Genomic DNA, 24,958 nt, shown 5'->3' on the forward strand with positions numbered 1-24,958 from the left:
GATCACATTTTCATTTCTTTTTTTTTTTTGCTTTGTCGCTGTCTCCCGCGTTTGCGAGGTAGCGCAAGGAAACAGACGAAAGAAATGGCCCAACCCACCCCCATACACATGTATATACATACGTCCACACACGCAAATATACATACCTACACAACTTTCCATGGTTTACCCCAGACACTTCACATGCCTTGATTCAATCCACTGACAGCACGTCAACCCCGGTATACCACATCGCTCCAATTCACTCTATTCCTTGCCCTCCTTTCACCCTCCTGCATGTTCAGGCCCCGATCACACAAAATCTTTTTCACTCCATCTTTCCACCTCCAATTTGGTCTCCCTCTTCTCCTCGTTCCCTCCACCTCCGACACATATATTCTCTTGGTCAATCTTTCCTCACCCATTCTCTCCATGTGCCCGAACCATTTCAAAACACCCTCTTCTGCTCTCTCAACCACGCTCTTTTTATTTCCACACATCTCTCTTACCCTTACGTTACTTACTCGATCAAACCACCTCACACCACACATTGTCCTCAAACATCTCATTTCCAGCACATCCATCCTCCTGCGCACAACTCTATCCATAGCCCACGCCTCGCAACCATACAACATTGTTGGAACCACTATTCCTTCAAACATACCCATTTTTGCTTTCCGAGATAATGTTCTCGACTTCCACACATTCTTCAAGACTCCCAGAATTTTCGCCCCCTCCCCCACCCTATGATCCACTTCCGCTTCCATGGTTCCATCTGCTGCCAGATCCACTCCCAGATATCTAAAACACTTCACTTCCTCCAGTTTTTCTCCATTCAAACTCACCTCCCAATTGACTTGACCCTCAACCCTACTGTACCTAATAACCTTGCTCTTATTCACATTTACTCTTAACTTTCTTCTTTCACACACTTTACCAAACTCAGTCACCAGCTTCTGCAGTTTCTCACATGAATCAGCCACCAGCGCTGTATCATCAGCGAACAACAACTGACTCACTTCCCAAGCTCTCTCATCCCCAACAGACTTCATACTTGCCCCTCTTTCCAAAACTCTTGCATTCACCTCCCTAACAACCCCATCCATAAACAAATTAAACAACCATGGAGACATCACACACCCCTGCCGCAAACCTACATTCACTGAGAACCAATCACTTTCCTCTCTCCCTACACGTACACATGCCTTACATCCTCGATAAAAACTTTTCACTGCTTCTAACAACTTGCCTCCCACACCATATATTCTTAATACCTTCCACAGAGCATCTCTATCAACTCTATCATATGCCTTCTCCAGATCCATAAATGCTACATACAAATCCATTTGCTTTTCTAAGTATTTCTCACATACATTCTTCAAAGCAAACACCTGATCCACACATCCTCTACCACTTCTGAAACCACACTGCTCTTCCCCAATCTGATGCTCTGTACATGCCTTCACCCTCTCAATCAATATCCTCCCATATAATTTACCAGGAATACTCAACAAACTTATACCTCTGTAATTTGAGCACTCACTCTTATCCCCTTTGCCTTTGTACAATGGCACTATGCACGCATTCCGCCAATCCTCAGGCACCTCACCCTGAGTCATATATTTTCATATATGCATCTATTCTAATGGCACCACCTCTCTAGCAGCCCTCTCCAGATGTAAATATTAGCAACTCAACAGAGCTGACTGGAAGAACTTGAGAAAATTCTTCTCTGACTTTCCTTGGGTACATGACTGTTTCTTATGTGGTGATCCTTCTATGTATCTTTCTATCTATATCTCAGATGCCTATTTCTAACTGGAACTCCCTGAAGGGGATGGCCAGAGCAATAGTCACCATAAGTAGTGAACTCCAGTGCTGCTTCTTAGCCTTTAGTGCCTTGCTCTTAACAGGCCACTAGCAGAGGGCAATTCTAGTGTAGTGTTTGTAGAGGCTTCTATGTAATGCTCCTACTGACTACTACTATCAAATGCTCCTACCTACTACTTCTACCTTATGTTTCTACCTAATGCTCCAGCCTAAATGTTTCTACCTACTTCCTCTATCTGTTGCTCCTACCATTTTGTCAAAAGGCAGGGCTAGTGCATAATGCTCACCACAGGAGAAATTTAGTTAAGAAGAATGAGCTGTGTGAGTTAAGTGTTGTCAAGTGTTATGTATGACAAAGTGAGATTGTTTGTGGACAGAATGCCAGTCGTCCACATGTGGGTGAGGCAGAAAGGAAAGACAGCTACTTGGGTCAAAGGAGTGCAACTTGACAACCACTGAAGTGCTGGCAAACTCAGCAGCTGTCACTAATCCACCCGATACCCAGGCATTTTTTTCATACATACTCGCCATTTCCCTTGTTAGCGAGGTAGTGTTCAAGAACATATGACTGAACCTTAGAGGGGAAAATTCCTCACTCTGTCCCCAGCTCTGTTCCTTCTTTTGGAAAAGTAAAACTAGAGGGGAGGATTTCCAGCCCTTTTAGTCGTCTTCTATGACTGCAGGGAATACGCAAGAAGTATTCTTTCTCTCCTATCCCCAGGTAATACCTTGGCAGTAATACTTGTAATATACCTTCTGTCATCGCCAAATGCATAGCAGAGGTTATTCTTGTGGGAATGGAAGCATTTATCCTTTCTTCCTCAAAGATGACCTCTTCTTCAAGACAAGGATCAGGCACATTGGGCTTGGAAAGACTCCCATTCAGTATTTATCACTACCCGTAATCATTGCGAGTACGTTATCCAGGGAGGCAAACCATTCCTTTATTCAAAGGAAGTTCGATAACTTCTCATCATCCAGCCATAGGTCTTTGTGGTCTCTAGCTAAGGTCATCACTATACTTCTCTTGCTCTACTTTTCCTTAACTTCTCCATCCAGATATTACTGTGTCAGTCTCTCCTGTAGATAAAGCAGCACTTTTTGGTTCCTGTTTCTCCTCTAACTCTACCATGGATGAGTCTAACACTCCTCCACCCCCTGATGCCCCTCTTACTAATCCTGTGCCTCTTCCTTTAATCTCGTTTCGGATTGTCTGAAAAGCACTTCTCTTTGTAGACACAACCAAGGCTATGTCCTAATGGCATCCATCCCTGTGTACTGAAAGAGTGTGCCTCTGACCTTGCACCTGCACTTGTTCATCTGTTCCATTACTGTTTAAAAACCAAACCTTTTCCTTCTCGCAAGCTTGCATTGATGATCTCATCCTGAGGAAGGATGACCCTGTCAACCCCTCAAACTATCATCCTGTCGATTTGACATCTACCATTTTCAAAGCTTAGAATCCATCCTCAACTCCCAACATCCTGAAACACCTCAAAAACACAGTCTTCTCTCTGATCACCAGTATGACTTCCATAAGGCAAGATCATTTGGTGATATACTTTCCTATCTTACTAATGTCTGGTCATCATTCCTGAAAGATTTAGGGAGTCATGTGTAGTTGCCCTTGACATAACTAAGGGTTTTGAATGGGTGTGTCATCTCTAAGCTCCTTTTTTGTTTTGGCTTCCCTCCCTCACTTTGTTCCTTCATCTTTGGCTTCTTCTCTGGCCGATCTATCTTTATGGTTGTTGATGAATCTACCTCCCATTTCTTATTCCATCAACAGCAATGTCCCTCAAGATTCTGGCCTGTCCTCTACACTATTTCTCCTTTTCATCAACGATTTCCTTTCTTCCACAAAAAACCAAGTGCATTCACGTACTGATGACTGCATTCATCCACATCCTTCAATTCTGCTCCCTCTTCTCTCACTCGATCTGCATCTCATCTCGACACTGCTTCCTCAATAAACTCAGACTTGGACTGGGTATATCAGTGGAGTAAACAAAATCGTGTGAAGTTTAATGTCTCCAAGACCCAGTTTCTATCCATCCTTTATTGAAAACTCTTGTCTCTCCTTTGACGGTTCTGTAATTCCACCTCTCAATTTGGTGAACATACTTGGTATTACTGTAACATCCACTCTTTCTTGGAAACCCCACACTACAGAAATAGATAAATCTGTCTCTAAGAAACTGGGATTCTGTTTAGATGCTGATATTTCATCCGAACAGTTGCCCTGTTTATACAAATAATTGATCGTACTTGTGTGGAGTATTGCTCTTACATTTGAGGTGGTTCTAGCTCTGTATCCTTACTTGACAGAGGTAAGTCGAAAGCTGTCGACTTACTAACTGTCACAGGCTAACTTCCAAACTTGACCCCCTTGCCCTACACTGCAGTGTTGGTTCACTTTCCCTCTTCTATAGGTATCACTCTGATTTTTATTCTCGAGAGCTGGCTGCATGTGTGGCCCAACCACCAGCTAGACCACACAAGACTTGGCAAGCTGCTGCATCACATGATTATTGTGTGGCAATCGGCAACTCAAGGGTGGTCCGTTTTGACAGCTACTTCTTTCCCAACACATCCGAGCTTTGAAACTCTTTTCCATCTTATGTCTTTCCCGGTAACTGTGACCTGGCACACTTTTAAAGATAGGATTTTCACTCCCTTTGAAATTCTTAAATAGTTTCCCTTGTCTTTTCTTTTTCCCTTTCATAATTCTATATTATAGTTAATAACTGGCCTTGATGTGGACTTTGTCTGTGACTGGAGCCTTCACTATGTTTGAGGAAAGGAACCTGGATGTTTTGGATCTGAATGAAATAAAGCTCAAGGGTTAAGGGGAAGAGTGGTTTGGGAATGTCTTGGGAGTAAAGTCAGGGATTGGTGAGAGGACAAGAGCAAAGGAAGGAGTAGCACGACTCCTGAAGCAGGATTTGTTAGAGTATGTGACAGAGTGTAAGAAAGTAGCCTCTGGATTGATATGAGTAAAACTGAACCTGGTCATAAGAAAGATCATGAGAGGCAAGTGTTTTGGGAGCAGTTGAGTGAGTGTGTTAGCAGCTTTGATATACGAAACTGGGATATAGTGATGGGTGATTTGAATGCAAAGGTGAGTAATGTGGCAGTTGAGGGTATAATTGGTGTACCTGGGGTGTTCAGTATTGTAAACGGAAATGGTGAAGAGCTTGTAGATTTGTGTGCTGAAGAAGGAGTGGTGATCGGGAATACCTGGTTTAAAAAGAGAGATGTACATAAGTATACATATGTAAGTAGGAGAGATGGCCAGAGAGTGTTATCAGATTACGTGTTCATTGATAGGCATGTGAAAGAGAGACTTTTGGATGTTAATGTGCTGAGAGGGGCAGCTGAAGGGATGTCTGGTCATTATCTTGTGAAGGCAAAGGTGAAGATTTGTAGAGGTTTTCAGAAAAGAAGAGAATGTTGGGGTGAAGAGAGTGGTGAGAGTGAGCGAGCTTGTAAAAGGAGACTTGTGTGAGGAAGTCCAAGGTGAGACTGATTGCAGAATGGCAAAAGGTGTGAGCAAATGAAGTATGGGGAGTGGGGGAGGAATGGGATGTATTTGGGGAAGCAGTGATGGCTTGCGCACAAGATGCTTGTGGCATGAGAAAGGTGGGAGGTGGGAAGTTAAAAAATTTTAGTGAGTGGTGGGATGAAGTAAGAGTGTTAGTGAAAGAGAAGGGAGATGGCGTTTGGACGATTTTTGCAGGGAAATGCAAATGACTGGGAGATGTATAAAAGAAAGTGGCAGGAGGTCAAGAGAAAGGTGCAAGAGGTGAAAAAGAAGGCAAATGAGAGTTGGGGTTAGAGAGTATCATTAGATTTTAGAATGAATAAAAAGATTTTTTGGAAGGAGGTAAATAAAATGTATAAGACAAGAGAACAAATGGGAACGTTTGTGAAGTGGGCTAATGGGGAAGTAATAACAAGTAGTGGTGAAGTGAGAAGGAGATGGAGTGAGTATTTTAAAGGTTTGTTCAATGTGTTTGAAGATAAAGTGGCAGATAAACAGTGTTTTGGAAAGAGGGGCAAGTATGAAGTCTGTTGTGGATGAGAGAGCTTGGGAAGTGAGTCAGTTGTTGTTCGCTGATGATACAGCGCTGGTGGCTGATTCATGTGAGAAACTGCAGAAGCTGGTGACTGAGTTTGGTAAAGTGTGTGAAAGAAGAAAGTTAAGAGTAAATGTGAATAAGAACAAGGTTATTAGGTACAGTAGGGTTGAGGGTCAAGTCAATTGGGAGGTAAGTTTGAATGGAGAAAAACTGGAGGAAGTAAAGTGTTTTAGATATCTGGGAGTGGATCTGGCAGCGGATGGAACCATGGAAGCGGAAGTGAATCATAGGGGGGGAGGGGGCGAAAATCCTGGGAGCCTTGAAGAATGTTTGGAAGTCGAGAACAGTATCTCGGAAAGCAAAAATGGGTATGTTTGAAGGAATAGTGGTTCCAACAATGTTATATGGTTGCGAGGCGTGGGCTATGGATAGAGTTGTGCGCAGGAGGGTGGATGTGCTGGAAATGAGATGTTTGAGGACAATATGTGGTGTGAGGTGGTTTGACCGAGTAAGTAATGTAAGGGTAAGAGAGATGTGAGGAAATAAAAACAGTGTGGTTGAGAGAGCAGAAGAGGGTGTTTTGAAATGGTTTGGGCACATGGAGAGAATGAGTGAGGAAAGATTAACCAAGAGGATATATGTGTCGGAGGTGGAGGGAACGAGGAGAAGTGGGAGACCAAACTGGAGGTGGAAAGATAGAGTGAAAAAGATTTTGAGTGATCGGGGCCTGAACATGCAAGAGGGTGAAAGGAGGGCAAGGAATAGAGTGAACTGGATCGATGTGGTATACCGGGGTTGACGTGCTGTCAGTGGATTGAATCAGGGCATGTGAAGTGTCTGGGGTAAACCATGGAAAGTTGTGTGGGGCCTGGATGTGGAAAGGGAGCTGTGGTTTCGGGCATTATTGCATGACAGCTAGAGACTGAGTGTGAACGAATGTGGCCTTTGTTGTCTTTTCCTAGCGCTACCTCGCACACATGAGGGGGGAGGGGGATGGTATTACATGTATGGCGAGGTGGTGATGGGAATGAATAAAGGCAGACAGTGTGAACTGTGTGCATGGGTATGTATGTATGTGTCTGTGTGTGTGTATATATGTGTACATTGAGATGTATAGGTTTGTATATTTGCGTGTGTGGACGTGTATGTATATACATGTGTATGGGGGTGGGTTGGGCCATTTCTTTCATCTGTTTCCTTGCACTACCTCGCAAACGCGGGAGACAGCGACAAAGCAAAATAAAAAAAAAACAAAAAAACAGTGTTTTGGTCAAGGTGGTGTGCGAAGTGAGATAGTCAAGGAAGAATGGTTTGGTAAACAGAGAAGAGGTAGTGAAAGCTCTGCGGAACATGAAAGGCGGCAAGGCAGCGGGTTTGGATGGTATTACAGTGGAATTTATTAAAAACGGGGATGACTGTGTTGTTGATTGGTTGGTAAGGATATTGAATGTATGCATGGATCATGGTGAAGTGCCTGAGGATTGGCGGAATGCATGCATAGTGCCATTGTACAAAGGGAAAGGGGATAAATTTTAGTGTTCAAACTACAGAGGCCATAAGTTTGTTGAGTATTCCTGGTAAATTATATGGGAGGGTATTGATTGAGAGGGTGAAGGCATGTACAGAGCATCAGATTGGGGAAGAACAGTGTTCTTTCAGAAGTGGTAGAGGATGTGTGGATCAGGTGTTTGCTTTGAAAAATGTTTGTGAGAAATATTGAGAAAACAGATGGATTTGTATGTAGCATTTATGGATCTGGAGAAGGCATATGATTGGGTTGATGGAGATGCTTTGAGGAAGATATTATGAGGATATGGTGTGGGAAGTACGTTGCTAGAAGCAGTGAAAAGTTTTTACCTAGGATGTAAGGCATGTGTACGAGTAGGAGTAAATAAAACAGCAGGATAGTGAAGCCTGTGGCTACTCTTTTCAGTGAGTCACTCAGTATGGGAAATGCTACAGAAGAATGGAAATTTGCCAACGTAACACCAATTCAAAAAAGATGGAAATCACCGTCTGAAAATAATCATTCAATTAGCATAATGTATGTAGTCAGTAAAGTATGGAAACCATCACTCAGGACAAGACTATGAACAATTTATAGGACTACCTATTATAAATGAGCCTCAGCACTGTTTTCATCACTGTCACTCATGTTTGACAAATGTGCTTAATATCTTTTATGAAGTATTTATATTTATTTTGCTTTGTCGCTGTCTCCTGCGTTTGCGAGGTAGCGCAAGGAAACAGACGAAAGAAATGGCCCAACCCACCCCCATACACAATGTACACACACACATGCCCACACACGCAAATATACATACCTATACATCTCAATGTACACATATATATACACACACAGACACATACATATATACCCATGCACACAATTCACACTGTCTGCCCCTATTCATTCCCATCGCCACCTCGCCACACATGGAATACCATCCCCCTCCCCCCTCATGTGTGCGAGGTAGCACTAGAAAAAGACAACAAAGGCCCCATTCGTTCACACTCAGTCTCCAGCTGTCATGCAATAATGCCCGAAACCACAGCTCCCTTTCCACATCCAGGTCCCACATAACTTTCCATGGTTTACCCAAGACGCTTCACATGCCCTGATTCAATCCACTGACAGCACGTCAACCCCGGTATACCACATCATTCCAATTCACTCTATTCCTTGCCCGCCTTTCACCCTCCTGCATGTTCAGGCCCCGATCACACAAAATCTTTTTCACTCCATCTTTCCACCTCCAATTTGGTCTCCCACTTCTCCTCGTTCCCTCCACCTCTGACACATATATCCTCTTTGTCAATCTTTCCCCACTCATTCTCTCCATGTGCCCGAACCATTTCAAAACACCCTCTTCTGCTCTCTCAACCATGCTCTTTTTATTTCCACACATCTCTCTTACCCTTACATTACTTACTCGATCAAACCACCTCACACCACACATTGTCCTCAAACATCTCATTTCCAGCACATCCACCCTCCTGCGCACCACTCTATCCATAGCCCACGCCTCGCAACCATACAACATTGTTGGAACCACTATTCCTTCAAACATACCCATTTTTGCTTTCCGAGATAATGTTCTCGACTTCCACACATTCTTCAAGGCTCCCAGGATTTTCGCCCCCTCCCCCACCCTATGATTCACTTCACTTTTTTTTTATGAAGTATTCAACATATATGGTAGAAGTAAATGGTAGATGTCATCTATTTAGACTTTCTAAGAGCATTCAATAAAGTCTGCATCAAAGCTTATTAACAAAAGTTAAGTCATAGTCAGGTTAGGAAATTGGTTGACTGGCCATAAGCAGAGCAGTAATTAATGATCAAGCTTCTGAATGGTTGAGCATAACAAGTAGTGTGTTACAGTCATGTGACCAGTTCTATGTCTCGTATATATATTAATGATACCGATTATGGATGCATTGTAAGATATTTATATTTGCAGATGATACTATCCTGCTGGGGAGAAAGAATACTTCCCACGCATCCCTCACGTGTCGTAAAAGGCGACAAAAGGGGACGGGAGCGGGGGGGGGGCTGGAAACCCTCCCCTCCTTGTATTTTAACATTCTAAAAGGGGAAACAGAGAAGGAGTCACGTGGGGAGTGCTCATCCTCCTCGAAGGCTCAGATTGGGGGTGTCTAAATGTGTGTGGATGTAAGCAAGATGAGAAAAAAGGAGAGATAGGTAGTACATTTGAGGAAAGGAACCTGGATGTTTTGGCTCTGAGTGAAACGAAGCTGAAGGGTAAAGGGGAAGAGTGGTTTGGGAATGTCTTGGGAGTAAAGTCAGGGGTTAGTGAGAGTACAAGAGCAAGGGAAGGAGTAGCACTACTCCTGAAACAGGAGTGGTGGGAGTATGTGATAGAGTGTAAGAAAGTAAACTCTGATATGAGATGGGTGATTATTGGTGCATATGCACCTGGGCATGAGAAGAAAGATCATAAGAGGCAAGTGTTTTGGGAGCAGCTAAGCGAGTGTGTTAGTAGTTTTGATGCACAAGACCAGGTTATAGTGATGGGTGATTTGAATGCAAAGGTGAGTAATGTGGCAGTTGAGGGAATAATTGGTGTACATGGGGTGTTCAGTGTTGTAAATGGAAATAGTGAAGAGCTTGTAGATTTATGTGCTGAAAAAGGACTGGTGATTGGGAATACCTGGTTTAAAAAGAGAGATATACATAAGTATACGTATGTAAGTAGGAGAGATGGTTGAAGAGCGTTATTGGATTACATGTTACTTGATAAGCATGCGAAAGAGAGACTTTTGGATGTTAATGTGCTGAGAGGTGCAACTGGAGGGATGTCTGATCATTATCTTGAAGAGCCGAAGGTGAAGATTTGTAGAGGTTTTTAGAAAAGAAGAGAGAATGTTGGGGTGAAAAGAGTGGTGAGAGTAAGTGAGCTTGGGAAGGAGACTTGTGTGAGGAAGTACCAGGAGAGACTGAGTACAGAATGGAAAAAGGTGGGAACAAAGGAGGTAAGGAGAGTGGGGGAGGAATGGGATGTACTTAGGGAAGCAGTGATGGCTTGCGCAAAAGATGCTTGTGGCATGAGAAGCGTGGGAGGTGAGCATATTAGAAAGGGTAGTGAGTGTTGGGATTAAGAAGTAAGATTATTAGTGAAAGTGAAGAGAGAGGCATTTGGACAATTTTTGCAAGGAAATAATGCAAATGAGTGGGAGATGTATAAAAGAAAGAGGCAGGAGGTCAAGAGAAAGGTGCGAGAGGTGAAAAAGAGGGCAAATGAGAGATGGGGTGAGAGAGTATCATTAAATTTTAGGGGGAACAAAAAGATGTTTTGGAAGGAGGTAAATAAAGTGCATAAGACAAAGGAACAAATGGGAACTTCAGTGAAGGGGGCTAATGGGGAGGTGATAGTGGTGATGTGAGAAGGAGATGGAGTGAGTATTTTGAAGGTTTGTTGAATGTGTTTGATGACAGAGTGGCAGATATAGTTCGTTTTGGTCGAGGTGAAGTGCAAAGTGAGAGGGTTAGGGAGAATGATTTGGTAAACAGACAAGAGGTATTAAAAGCTTTGCGGAAGATGAAAGCCGGCAAGGCAGAGGGTCTGGATGGTATTGCAGTGGAATTTATCAAAAAAGGAGGTGACTATTGTTGACTGGTTGGTAAGGTTATTTAATGTATGTATGACTCATGGTGAGGTGCCTGAGGAGTGGTGGAATGGTTGGATAGTGCCACTGGACAAAGGGAAAGGGGATAAAAGTGAGTGCTCAAATTACAGAGGTATCAGTTTGTTGAGTATCCTTGGGAAATTATATGGGAGGGTATTGATTGAGAGGGTGAAGGCATGTCAGAGCATCAGATTGGGGAAGAGCAGTGTGGTTTCAGAAGTGGTAGAGGATGTGTGGATCAGGTGTTTGCTTTGAAGAATGTATGTGAGAAATACTTAGAAAAGCAAATGGATTTGTATGTAGCATTTATGGATCTGGAGAAGGCATATGATAGAGTTGATAGAGATGCTCTGTGGAAGGTATTAAGAATATATGGTGTGGGAGGCAAGTTGTTAGGAGCAGTGAAAAGTTTTTATCGAGGATGTAGGAAGAGAGGAAAGTGATTGGTTCTCAGTGAATGCAGGTTTGCGGCAGGGGTGTGTGATGTCTCCATGGTTGTTTAATTTGTTTATGGATGGGGTTGTTAGGGAGGTGAATGCAAGAGTTTTGGAAAGAGGGGCAAGTATGCAGGCTATTGTGGATGAGAGAGCTTGGGAAGTGAGTCAGTTGTTGTTCGCTGATGATACAGTGCTGGTGGCTGATTCGTGTGAGAAACTGCAGAAGCTGGTGACTGATTTTGGTAAAGTGTGTGAAAGAAGAAAGCTTAGAGTAAATGTGAATAAGAGCAAGGTTATTAGGTACAGTCGGGACAAGTCAATTGGGAGGTAAGTTTGAATGGAGAAAAACTGGAGGAAGCGAAGTGTTTTAGTTATCTGGGAGCAGATTTGGCAGCGGATGGAACCATGGAAGCGGAAGTGAATCATAAGGTGGGGGAGAGGGCAAAAGTTCTGAGAGCGTTGAAGAAAGTGTGGAAGTCAAGAACATTATCTCGGAAAGCAAAAATGGGTATGTTTGAAGGAATAGTGGTTCCAACAATGTTATGTGGTTGCGAGGCGTGGGCTATAGATAGAGTTATGTGGAGGAGGTTGGATGTGCTGGAAATGAGATGTTTGAGGACAATATGTGGTGTGAGGTGGTTTGATCGAGTAAGTAATGTAAGGGTAAGAGAGATATGTGGTAATAAGAAGAGTGTGGTTGAGAGAGCAGAAGAGGGTGTTTTGAAATGGTTTGGTCACATGGAGAGAATGAGTGAGGAGAGATTGACCAAGAGTTTATATGTGTCAGAGGTGGAGGGAACAAGGAGAAGTGGGAGACCAAATTGGAGGTGGAAAGATGGAGTGAAAAAGATTTTGAGTGATCGGGTCCTAAACATGCAGGAGGGTGAAAGGCGTGCAACGAATAGAGTGAATTGGAATGATGTGGTATACCAGGGTTGACGTGCTGTCAATGGATTGAACCAGGGCATGTGAAGTGTCTGGGGTAAACCATGGAAAGTTCTGTGGGGCCTGGATGTGGAGTCGGTGCATTATAACATGACAGCTAGAGACTGGGTGTGAATGAATGTGGCCTTTGTTGTCTTTTCCTAGCGCTACCTTGTGCACATGAGGAGGGAGGGGGTTGTTATTTCATGTGTAGCGGGATGGCGATGGGAATGAATGAAGGCAGACAGTATGAATGATGTACATGTGTATATATGTATATGTCTGTTTGTGTATATATATGTATACGTTGAGATGTATAGGTATGTATATTTGTGTGTGTGGATGTGTATGTATATACATGTGTATGTGGGTTGATTGGGCCATTCTTTCGTCTTGTTTCCTTGCGCTACCTCGCTAATGCGGGAGACAGCGACAAAGGAAAATAAATAAATGAATAATATATGAATAACAAACTGAATGTCTGTAGCTTCATTATGACATATACAAACTAATGAACTGTGCTAATAGGTGGAAAAATATTTTGATATTGATACATGGAAAGTTTTTACGTCAGGAGTAAAAATGACAAGACAAACTATGACATGAAATCTGTTGAGTTAAAAACAGAAATGAGGAAAAGGACCTTGGTGTGATAATCTCTGGTGATCTACAGCAAGTAAACAGCACAGAAGCAAGAAAAATAGTGAACAAAATTCCTGAATTCATGGGTAAGGCTTTCCATTTTAAGTCTCAGGAAATTATTTTCACTCTTTACAACTCACTGCTGCATCCTCATCTGGGGTATTATGTCCACTTTTGGTTGTCTTACTTGAGGTAAGATATAGACAGAACCAAAAGAGTGCAGAGGCAAACTACCAAGATGATTCCCAGCCCGAGAAACAAATCCTACAAGAGCCAAATAAAAGAAGTGAGTTTAGTTTAGAAAAAAGGTGAAGAGGTGATCTAGCACAAATATTCAAACTCATTAAAGGATTTGATTATCTCAGTTTCAAGAGCTACTTACAGATAGATTCATTTGATATTACTCGGTAATAGAATAAACTCAAGGGCAAATGTTTTTCCTCAAATGAGGTGACGTACTTTTTCTTTAACAGAATTACCGACATATGGAACAACTTATCAATTAGAGTAGTTGAAAGCAGCATCACGGATACATTTAAGCAAAGAGCTGATAAATATTTTGCTTCATTTCCATGACTAACATTATGTGTACCTCCTTAACTGTCTGTGAATCTTTCTACTTCTACCATATTAATCAAAGGCTTTCTGACCTCTTCCATTTTCACAAATGGCTTCATTAGGACCCTGTGGTCTGTTGCTGAATTCAGTTGTAAACACCTTAAACTCAAACTAAGGAAAGTACTATGGCCTTATAACACCAAGAACTGGTTGAGACCTTTACATCAGGGAGCACAGGACAACCATGGCCATGGCATCCATCTTACACTAGGGTCAATTGTAAGGATCCCAAAGAACGGGTCTAACTTTCTTCATAATAGTCCTAACAACACAGTACTTTTCAGATGCAATGGAGAAGAAGCTATGCAGTGATTCCACTCCCAAGAAGTCTTTATATTATTCTGGTAACTCTGGGAAACAGAGACTGTCATTCATCAAGGCCCAGATGATGATGCGATGAGTGGATGTATGCAGGAGGAGGAAGATAATTCTATTGTTCTCCATATCCTCCATGTGTTGAAATGCAGATCTTTGAACATTCTTGTGAAGACATCGAACTCTGATATGTTCATCATCCTTGTCCAGCACTTTTCTTGGTTTGTTTCATCTAGTAAAGGATGCAGTATCATGGTCAACTGGAGATTACAAAGAATTACCATCAGAAAACTGATGGATGCCATTCGAACCTGAGTGAAGTGCAGCTCTTCCCCTCTTTGTGGCCCTGACTGATTGTTTTTCCACTTCAGCTCTGAAACGATGGTCTAAAAGAATGCGCTTCAAAGCCTGTCAAACGTCCAAGAAATGTCATAAGACACATGACTCATGTGACAAGTTATCCAAATGAGAAACTTGAGTTGGAATCCTGAATGTTCAAGGCCTTGGAGGAGTTCTTCATCCAGATCTATGGAGGAGGGATGATGTCTTTCATTGAAATAAGGCAGAAGACTTTTTGTCAAGAAAACCAAAACATGGAAATTATTACATCATCTCAGAATGCCTTATACCAGCCCTGTCTGAAAGTGGCTTACCAAGCAAGTGCATGGATATCTGCCCATGACCCAAAAAGCAAAGACACTGATCCAAGTCTTCAAGACTGGAGGAAAGAAGAGAATAAGTTCTTTCCACAATGCATCATGATCCCTGCAGTCACTTCATACCAAGGAACTGTATGGCCAACTGCCCATGACCCAGGAAGCATAGTCCCTGGTTCATGTCTTTTGGGCAGGAAAAAAGATAAGTTCATTCCAAATTAGATCCCTGCTGTCAGTGCAGTCTGTCTGAAGCTTGTGAAATGTGGATGCATGAACACATGTTCAGGTACATGCAGTTGAAGGAAATAAATTCTCATTTATACTGCACTTAACAGTTACCAGAGAAGTAGCTCATTCTTCAAAGCAGCAATCAACAGGAAAAATATTTTTCTTTGTATATATCAGTATGTTGTTTGTGCATCAAACTAACTATACATTTTCATATAATATTATCTATTCTCATTTTTCCTACAGTCTCTAACTACATAATAATATGTAAATACAGTATTAATCTTATCAAAAAGTATTTGCTTTGTCGCTGTCTCCTGCGTTAGCGAGGTAGTGCAAGGAAACAGACGAAAGAACGGCCCAACCCACCCACATACACATGTATATACATACACGTCCACACACGCAAACATACATACCTATATATCTCAATGTACACACATATATATATATATATATATATATATATATATATATATATATATATATATATATAAACACACAGACATATACATATATACACATGTACATAATTCATACTGTCTGCCTTTATTTATTCCCATCTCCACCTCGCCACACATGGAATAACAACCCCCTCCCCCTCATGTGTGTGAGGTAGTGCTAGGAAAAGACAACAAAGGCCACATTCGTTCACACTCAGTCTCTAGCTGTCATGTAATAATGCACCGAAACCACAGCTCCCTCTCCACATCCAGGCCCCACAGAACTTTCCATGGTTTACCCCAGACGCTTCACATGCCCTGGTTCAATCCATTGACAGCACGTCGACCCCAGTATACCACATCGTTCCAATTCACTCTATTCCTTGCATGCCTTTCACCCTCCTGCATGTTCAGGCCCCGATCACTCAAAATCTTTTTCACTCCATCTTTCCACCTCCAATTTAGTCTCCCACTTCTCCTCATTCCCACCACCTCTGACACATATATCCTCTTGGTCAATCTTTCCTCACTCATTCTCTCCATGTGACCAAACAATTTCAAAACACCCTCTTCTGCTCTCTCAAACACACTCTTTTTATTTCCACACATCTCTCTTAACCTTACATTACTTACTCGATCAAACCACCTCACATCACATATTGTCCTCAAACATCTCATTTCCAGCACATCCACCCTCCTGCACACAACTCTATCCATAGCCCACGCCTCACAACCATACAACATTGTTGGAACCACTATTCCTTCAAACATACCCATTTTTGCTTTCCGAGATAATGTTCTCAACTTCCAAACATTCTTCAAGGCTCCCAGAATTTTCGCCCCCCTCCCCCACCCTATGATTCACTTCCGCTTCCATGGTTCCCTCCACTGCCAGATCCACTCCCAGATATCTAAAACACTTTACTTCCTCCAGTTTTTCTCCATTCAAACTTACCTCCCAATTGACTTGACCCTCAACCCTACTAGTAGTACCTAATAACCTTACTCTTATTCACATTTACTCTTAACTTTCTTCTTTCACACACCTTACCAAACTCAGTCACCAGCTTCTGCAGTTTCTCACATGAATCAGCCACCAGCGCTGTATCATCAGCGAACAACAACTGACTCATTTCCCAAGCTCTCTCATCCACAACAGACTGCATACTTGCCCCTCTTTCCAAAACTCTTGCGTTCACCTCCCTAACAACCCCATCCATAAACAAATTAAACAACCATGGAGACATCACACACCCCTGCCGCAAACCTACATTCAATGAGAACCAATCACTTTCCTCTCTTCCTACATGTACACATGCCTTACATCCTCAATAAAAACTTTTCACTGCTTCTGACAACTTGCCTCCCACACCTTATATTCTTAATAACTTCCACAGAGCATCTCTATCAACTCTATCATATGCCTTCTCCAGATCCATAAATGCTACATACAAATCCATATGCTTTTCTAAGTATTTCTCACATACATTCTTCAAAGCAACCACCTGATCCACACATCCTCTACCACTTGTGAAACCATAATGCTCTTCCCCAATCTGATGCTCTGTACATGCCTTCACCCTCTCAATCAATACCCTCCCATATAATTTACCAGGAATACTCAACAAACTTATACCTCTGTAATTTGAGCACTCACTCTTATCCCCTTTGCCTTTGTACAATGGCACTATGCAAGCATTCTGCCAATCCTCATGCACCTCACCATGAGTCATACACACATTAAATAACCTTACCAACCAGTCAACAATACAGTCACCCCATTTTTTAATAAGTTATCATTATTATTATTATATTTGACTGCCGTTTCCTGCGTCAGCAAGGTAGCACCAGGAAACTGACAAAGAATGGCCCATCCACTCATATACACATATATATATATACGTAAACGCCCATATATATATACATATACATATCAACATATACACAGACATATGCATATACTCACATGTACATATTTATACTTGTTTGCTTTCATCCAGCTGTCATGTGTAATATACCAAAACTACAGCTCCCTATCCATACCCAGGCCCCACAGACCTTTCCATGGTTTACCCCAGACATTTCACATGCCCTGGTTCAGTCCAATGACAGCACGTCGACCCCGGTTTACCACATTGTTCCAATTCAATCTATTCCATTCACACCTCTCACCCTCCTGAATGTTCAGGCCTCGATCACTCCAAATCTTTTTCACTCCATCCTTCCACCTACAATTTGGTCTCCCACTTCTCCTCGTTCCCTCCACCTCTGACACATATATCCTCTGTCAATCTTTCCTCACTCATTCTCTCCATTGTTGATCTTTCCTCACCCATTCTCTCCATTTGTCCAAACCATTTCAACAAACCCTCTTCTGCTCTCTCAACCACACTCTTTTTATTACCCTTTCATTACTTAACTTGATTAGACCACATCACACCACATATTATCCTCAAATATTTCATTTCCAACAAATCCATCCTCCCCCATACAACCCTATCCATAACCCATAACATTTTTGGAACTACTATTCCTTCAAATATACTTATTTTTTGCTCTCCAAGATAGTATCCTCTCCTTCCACATGCTTTCACGGGTCCATTTGCTGCTAAGTCCACTCCAAGATATCTAAAACACTTCACTTCAGAAAGTAATGTTATAAACTATGTCTTTAACCAATAATCATTCTCAAGATACAAAAAGCAAAATTTGTAGTGTATGCTGCACAGTTTGTTGTCATTTCTAGTTCTAAGCTCTTGTGTCATATTCCTGCTGTAATATTAACAGTATTGGCTATGGAAATATATATCATATGATAAATATTATTTACCCAAATACCCCTAAAGACGGCCAACAGAGCCTCATTTCTGCAACAATTCCAAAAAAATAAGGGGAGATCCAGGGAACAACCAACACTCACTGACTTAACTTCAACAAACCAGGTAAACCACATTGAGGAAATCAATCATTCTCACCCGTTTGTAGGTAGTTAGATAATAATCAAGAACAACCTGTGCAAAGAGGAAAAAAGAATCCATTTGCAATCCTGAATCTTACATTGAGTAACCTTAAACATGGTCATGGTAATTTACTTCTCTCTCTGTACTACTCCTTTCATTCTATCCCATCCTCATCAACATGCACTCACTTGGATTTAATCCCATTTTCCATTTATCTAATCAATTCTGGAGGTTGTCCAGGTACCCCTGTAGGCAGATGCAATCATAAACATTATTTCCCTTACAATCTTGGTATTGTCTTACAATTCCAGTCCATCAGGCAAGTCATCTATATAACCAAAAATAGCAGGAGCCCACTTCGAGGATGCATGTGTTACTGTGTTCTTTCCTCTCTTCTAGTGAGGTAGCCTTCTCATACAGGGAGGAAGCCCAAGAACACAGACTACCCATCCTTATTTGATTTAACATGGGGCTTACCTTACCACACATGGCTAAAAACTGGTTATTCATGAACTCTTTTTGCTTAAGCCTGTTATCTCCCATTTGGAAAGTTTGTACTTAGCAAGTAGTCATACATTTGCTTTCCAACTACCTTCTTTAATTTCATTAATCACACCTGTTAGTGAGACGGACCAGTAGATCACTGCATTTTCCCGATTCCTTTTCTTAAATACTGATATAACATGTGTCCTCTTCCATATCTTTGGAGCTACATCTTCCAATAGTGACCTCTTGAACAATATTCCTAGCAGTCTAGGAAGTGGCTTCACACATTCTTTCAGCACATTAGGGAGACTTCATCAGGACCATGGGCTTTCTGTGGGTCAGTTTCTTATAATAGACTGATTATGTTGTTTGTCAGTTATTATAGACAAAACCTTTATCTCCCTTGCACCCTGGTATCTTTTAACTTATCATTCAACTCCTTACATATTTCCTCATCTTCCTCAAGAATTCTTCCCTCCAAGTTTTTTAGCTTGATTATTTGTTGTTTCAATATTGAATTTGTTCATGATGAACCAATGTAAAAATTTTGGAATCTCTTGCTTTTTAAAAATTCCTCTGGTCCTCCCTCATTACTTTACAATACATGTGGCTGCATTAACTTTTGTATCTCCTCCATAATACATCCCTGAATTCTCACTTTATGACATTTTTTTCTGAACTATATCTCTCCAATTTGGTCCTCCTCCTCTATTGGCCATCAGAAATTATTTATCTATTTATTTTGCTTTGTCACTGTCTCCCGCGTTAGCAAGGTAGCGCAAGGAAACAGACGAAAGAATGGCCCAACCCACCCACATACACATGCATATACATACACGTCTACACACGCAAATATACATACCTATACATTTCAATGTATACATATATATACACACACAGACATATACATATATACACATGTACATTATTCATACTGTCTGCGTTTATTCATTCCTATTGCCACCTCGCCTCACATGAAATAACAACCCCCTCCCCCTCATGTGTGCGAGGTAGCGCTAGGAAAAGACAACAAAGGCCACATTCGTTCACGCTCAGTCTCTAGCTGTCATGTAATAATGCACCGAAACCACAGCTCCCTTTCCACATCCAGGCCCCACAGAACTTTCCATGGTTTACCCCAGATGCTTCACGTGCCCTGGTTCAATCCATTGACAGCACGTCAACCCTGTTATACCACATCGTTCCAATTCACTCTATTCCATGCATGCCTTTCACCCTCATGCATGTTCAGGCCCCGATCACTCAAAATCTTTTTCACTCCATCTTTCCACCTCCAATTTGGTCTCCCACTTCTCCTCGTTACCTCCACCTCTGACACATATATCCTCTTGATCAATCTTTCCTCACTCATTCTCTCCATGTGACCAAACCATTTCAAAACACTCTCCTCTTCTCTCTCAACCACACTCTATTTATTACCACACATCTCTCTTACCCTATTATTACTTACTTGATCAAACCACCTCACACCACATATTGTCCTCAAACATCTCATTTCTAGCACATCCACCCTCCTGCGCACAACTCTATCCATAGCCCACGCCTCGCAACCATACAACATTGTTGGAACCACTATTCCTCCAAACATACCCATTTTTGCTTTCCAAGATAATGTTCTCAACTACCACACATTCTTCAAGACTCCCAGAACTTTCGCCCCCTCCCCCACCCGATGATTCACTTCCGCTTCCATGGTTCCATCCGCTGCCAAATCCACTCCCAGATATCTAAAACACTTCACTTCCTCCAGTTTTTCTCCATTCAAACTTACCTCCCAGTTGACTTGACCCTCAACCCTACTGTACCTAATTACCTTGCTCTTATTCACATTTACTCTTAACCTTCTTCTTTCACACACTTTACCAAACTCAGTCACCAGTTTCTGCAGTTTCTCACATGAATCAGCCACCAGTGCTGTATCATCAACGAACAACAACTGATTCACTTCCCAAGCTCTCTCATCCACAACAGACTGCATACTTGCCCCTCTTTCCAAAACTCTTGCATTCACCTCCCTAACAACCCCATCCATAAACAAATTAAACAACCATGGAGACATCACACACCCCTGCCGCAAACCTACATTCACTGAGAACCAATCACTTTCCTCTCTTCCTACACGTACACATGCCTTACACCCTCGATAAAAACTTTTCACTGCTTCTAACAACTTGCTTCCCACACCATATATTCTTAATACCTTCCACAGAGCATCTCTATCAACTCTATCATATGCCTTCTCCAGATCCATAAATGCTACATACAAATCCATTTGCTTTTCTAAGTATTTCTCACATTCTTCAAAGCAAACACCTGATCCACACATCCTCTACCACTTCTGAAACCACACTGCTCTTCCCCAATCTGATGCTCTGTACATGACTTCACCCTCTCAACCAATACCCTCCCATATAATTTACCTGGAATACTCAACAAACTTATACCTCTGTAATTTGAGCACTCACCTTTGTCCCCTTTGCCTTTGTACAATGGCACTATGCAGGCATTCCGCCAATCCTCAGGCACCTCACCATGAGTCATACTTACATTAAGTAACCTTACCAACCAGTCAACAATACAGTCACCCCCTTTTTTAATAAATTCCTCTGCAATACCATCCAAACCCGCTGCCTTGCCGGCTATCATCTTCCACAAAGCTTTTACTACCTCTTCTCTGTTTACCAATCATTTTCCCTAACCCTCTCACTTTGCACACCACCTCGACCAAAACACCCTATATCTGTCACTCTATCATCAAACACATTCAACAAACCTTCAAAATACTCACTCCACCTCCTTCTCACATCACCACTACTTGTTGTCACCTCCCCATTAGCCCCCTTCACTGAAGTTCCCATTTCTTCCCTCGTCTTACACACTTTATTTACCTCCTTCCAGAACATCTTTTTATTCTCCCTAAAATTTAATGATACTCTCTCACCCCAACTCTCATTTGCCCTCTTTTTCACCTCTTGCACCTTTTCCTTGACCTCCCGCCTCCTTCTTTTATACATCTCCCACTCATTTGCATTATTTCCCTGCAAAAATCGTCCAAATGCCTCTCTTCTCTTTCACTAATAATCTTACTTCTTCATCCCACCACTCACAACCCTTTCTAATCTGCCCACCTCCCATGCTTCTCATGCCACAAGCATCTTTTGCGCAAGCCATCGCTGCTGCCCTAAATGCATCCCATTCCTCCCCCACTCCCCTTACCTCCTTTGTTCTCACCTTTTTCCATTCTGTACTCAGTCTCTCCTGGTACTTCCTCACACAAGTCTCCTTCCCAAGCTCACTTACTCTCACCACTCTCTTCACCCCAACATTCTTTCTTCTTTTCTGAAAACCTCTGCAAATTTTCACCTTTGCCTCCACAAGATAATGATCAGATATCCCTCCAGTTGCACCTCTCAGCACATTAACATCCAAAAGTCTCTCTTTTGCGCGCCTATCAATTAACACGTAATCCAATAACGCTCTCTGGCCATCTCTCCTACTTACATACGTATACTTATGTATATCTCTCTTTTTAAACCAGGTATTCCCAATCACCAGTCCTTTTTCAGCACATAAATCTCCAAGCTCTTCACAATTTCCATTTACAACACTGAATACCCCATGTATACCAATTATTCCCTCAACTGCCACATTACTCACCTTCGCATTCAAATCACCCATCACTATAACCCGGTGCATCAAAACCACGAACACACTCATTCAGCTGCTTCCAAAACGCTTGCCTCTCATGATCTTTCTTCTCATGCCCAAGTGCATATGCACCAATAATCACCCATCTCTCTCCATCAACTTTCAGTTTTACCCATATCAATCTAGAGTTTACTTTCTTACACTCTATCACATACTCCCACAACTCTTGTTTCAGGAGTAGTGCTACTCCTTCCCCTGCTCTTGTCCTCTCACTAACCCCTGACTTTACTCCCAAGACACTCCCAAACCACTCGTCCCCTTTACCCTTCAGCTTCGTTTCACTCAGAGCCAAAACATCCAGGTTCCTTTCCTCAAACATACTACCTATCTCTCCTTTTTTCACATCTTGGTTACATCCACACACGTTTAGACACCCCAATCTGAGCCTTCGAGGAGGATGAGCACTCCCTGCGTGACTCCTTCTGTTTCCCCTTTTAGAAAGTTAAAATACAAGGAGGGGAGGGTTTCTAGCCACCCGCTCCTGTCCCCTTTAGTCGCCTTCTACAACACGTGAAGAATGCGGGGGAAGTATTCTTTCTCCCCTATCCCCAGGGATAGGGAAGTACCTATAATAATATCTGATTCCTTCATTGTATTCACAGAACTTTGCATAGTACTGGTCCATATTATCAGAGCCCTCTCTCATCCAGTCAGTACTTCCTCTATTGTTCCTGTGCCCACTGACCCCACCTCCTGCATCCTCCGTAACCAAGTACTTAAAAACAAGCATAGTGTGATCACTCTTTCCAGTAGCAACATCATATTCATAAGGTCTATTTCCAAGCTGGTGTGTGTAAAGAAGATCAAGTGGAGATGGTGTATTGTCAGCCTTATATCTTGAATGCTCTATTACATATATGTTGATGCAGGAAGTTCTCTTGTATACTTTCAAGAAATTTCTCTCTCCCAGACTCAGCATCTCCATGGAGATTCAAGTTTTCCCAGTCTCCTTCCCAATAATTTAAATCTCCATTTATCATTACCATTTCTAAAGAGGGAATGTCTTGTTGCTTTCTTCACTACTTATTTTGTTCCATTATTATTCTCAACATACCCTGTTCTGCGTCTGTGGAGGACTATAAACCAAAGTATAATACACTTCCAACCCATACATACCTTTCCCGTTATGTATTGTCTCAAGGCCCATCATTTATTGGACTTCAATGGAATCCCTTCTAAAGTGGGGCTAATTCCCTTTCTTTATCTTCTGTATTTCTTCTTGCTATTATGTACCCCTCCGGACAGAGTAGGTTAAAGATAAGTCCATTTGTGAGTTTTGTCTTCAATAGTCTCAAAATATGGGATGCAGTCTTGTATATGATCCTTTCCATTTGCAACAAGGCCATCTGTATTTGTATACAGAACCTTCACCTAGTTCTTGCCTCCTTGGACAAAAGGTGGGGATGATGTTCTTCACTCTGGCCTGATCTGACTCTCAAAAATTTTTGCCTTTTGCCAGTTCTCCTGGACCATCTCTCCTACTTTACTTAGTTGGTTATTCCTGAGAAACTCTTTTGCTCTTTTCCTTTCTGGCAAGTTTGTTAAGCCTGCTTATGCATATTATGGCTACAAACCTCCATATCAAATGTTACCCTAAGAGGCCTTTTCATAGTGTCTTGTCTGTATTTGCCCATTCTTCTAACTTTAATTTTTCCACTTACCTATAATAAATCCAGCAACTGAAGCACTTCCTAGGCCTTCTGTCCTTCTTAGGCTACTCTTCCTTACTTGTCTGGCAGGTGATCTTTCTGACTTGCACCTGTTACTTCCCTCTTCATGGCTTCCCTTGTCTGCATAGTAACCCGTCTTTCTGTTTATCTTGTGCAACGTCTTTCTCTTTATATCTTACCTCATCCAAAACTTTACATTTTCATTACTGTAATGGCCAATATCTCGCTGTTTAACTTTTTCATCTAATCTACCACATGCTTCCTTAATGGACTTGTCCTTGACTGTAACTAATACCTTCTCACTGGATCTGCACAAATTTCACTTTGGAGATCCATTTCAAAATTTAGAGGTTTTCTTTATCTGTTTCAACTGCATCTAACAAGCAGACATTTTTCATTCTACTTGTGTGTACATGCTGAGAACATCCTTCAGTTTTTTAATCATACTGTCATGCTCCATCGCAGCTTTGCTTAACTAGTCTAACTCTATATATCTCTAGCATTTCTCACTCTCTGTCTCAAGGGCAGACTTCCAGCTTCCTCCATTTGTCCTCTAGATCCCCCGATAGAACCTTTTTGCACTTTTCATGGTTGTAAGCAGCTTCTTTAACCTGTCCTCCAAGTGATATATTTGTAGAACCTCATTCACTCACACATTATCCATATGGTGCAAGTTATCAGCTTTCTGGTACCCCATGACATCGCTGGTATCATCAGTCTTTCTTGAGATAACAAGTAGTGGTGATGTGAGAAGGAGATGGAGTGAGTATTTTGAAGGTTTGTGGAATGTGTTTGATGATAGAGTGGA

At 41.9% G+C, this 24,958-nt stretch overlaps 1 protein-coding gene across 5 annotated transcripts in view; it reads right to left on the reverse strand.

Moving 5' to 3' along the window:
• Positions 1-24,958, reverse strand: part of LOC139765362 (uncharacterized) — a 574,294-nt gene that overhangs the window by 25,002 nt on the left and 524,334 nt on the right. The window contains exon 6 of one of the 5 annotated variants that reach the window (XM_071692743.1): positions 12,864-13,309. The exons of the other annotated variants lie outside the window; for them this stretch is intronic. The gene's annotated coding sequence lies outside the window, so the exon portion shown is untranslated. Of the gene's footprint in view, positions 1-12,863; positions 13,310-24,958 lie in introns of those variants that run through there. 5 annotated transcript variants of the gene reach the window in all.

This window comes from Panulirus ornatus, chromosome 54, assembly GCF_036320965.1.
Source record: "Panulirus ornatus isolate Po-2019 chromosome 54, ASM3632096v1, whole genome shotgun sequence".
In the NCBI taxonomy this organism is placed as follows: domain Eukaryota; kingdom Metazoa; phylum Arthropoda; class Malacostraca; order Decapoda; family Palinuridae; genus Panulirus; species Panulirus ornatus.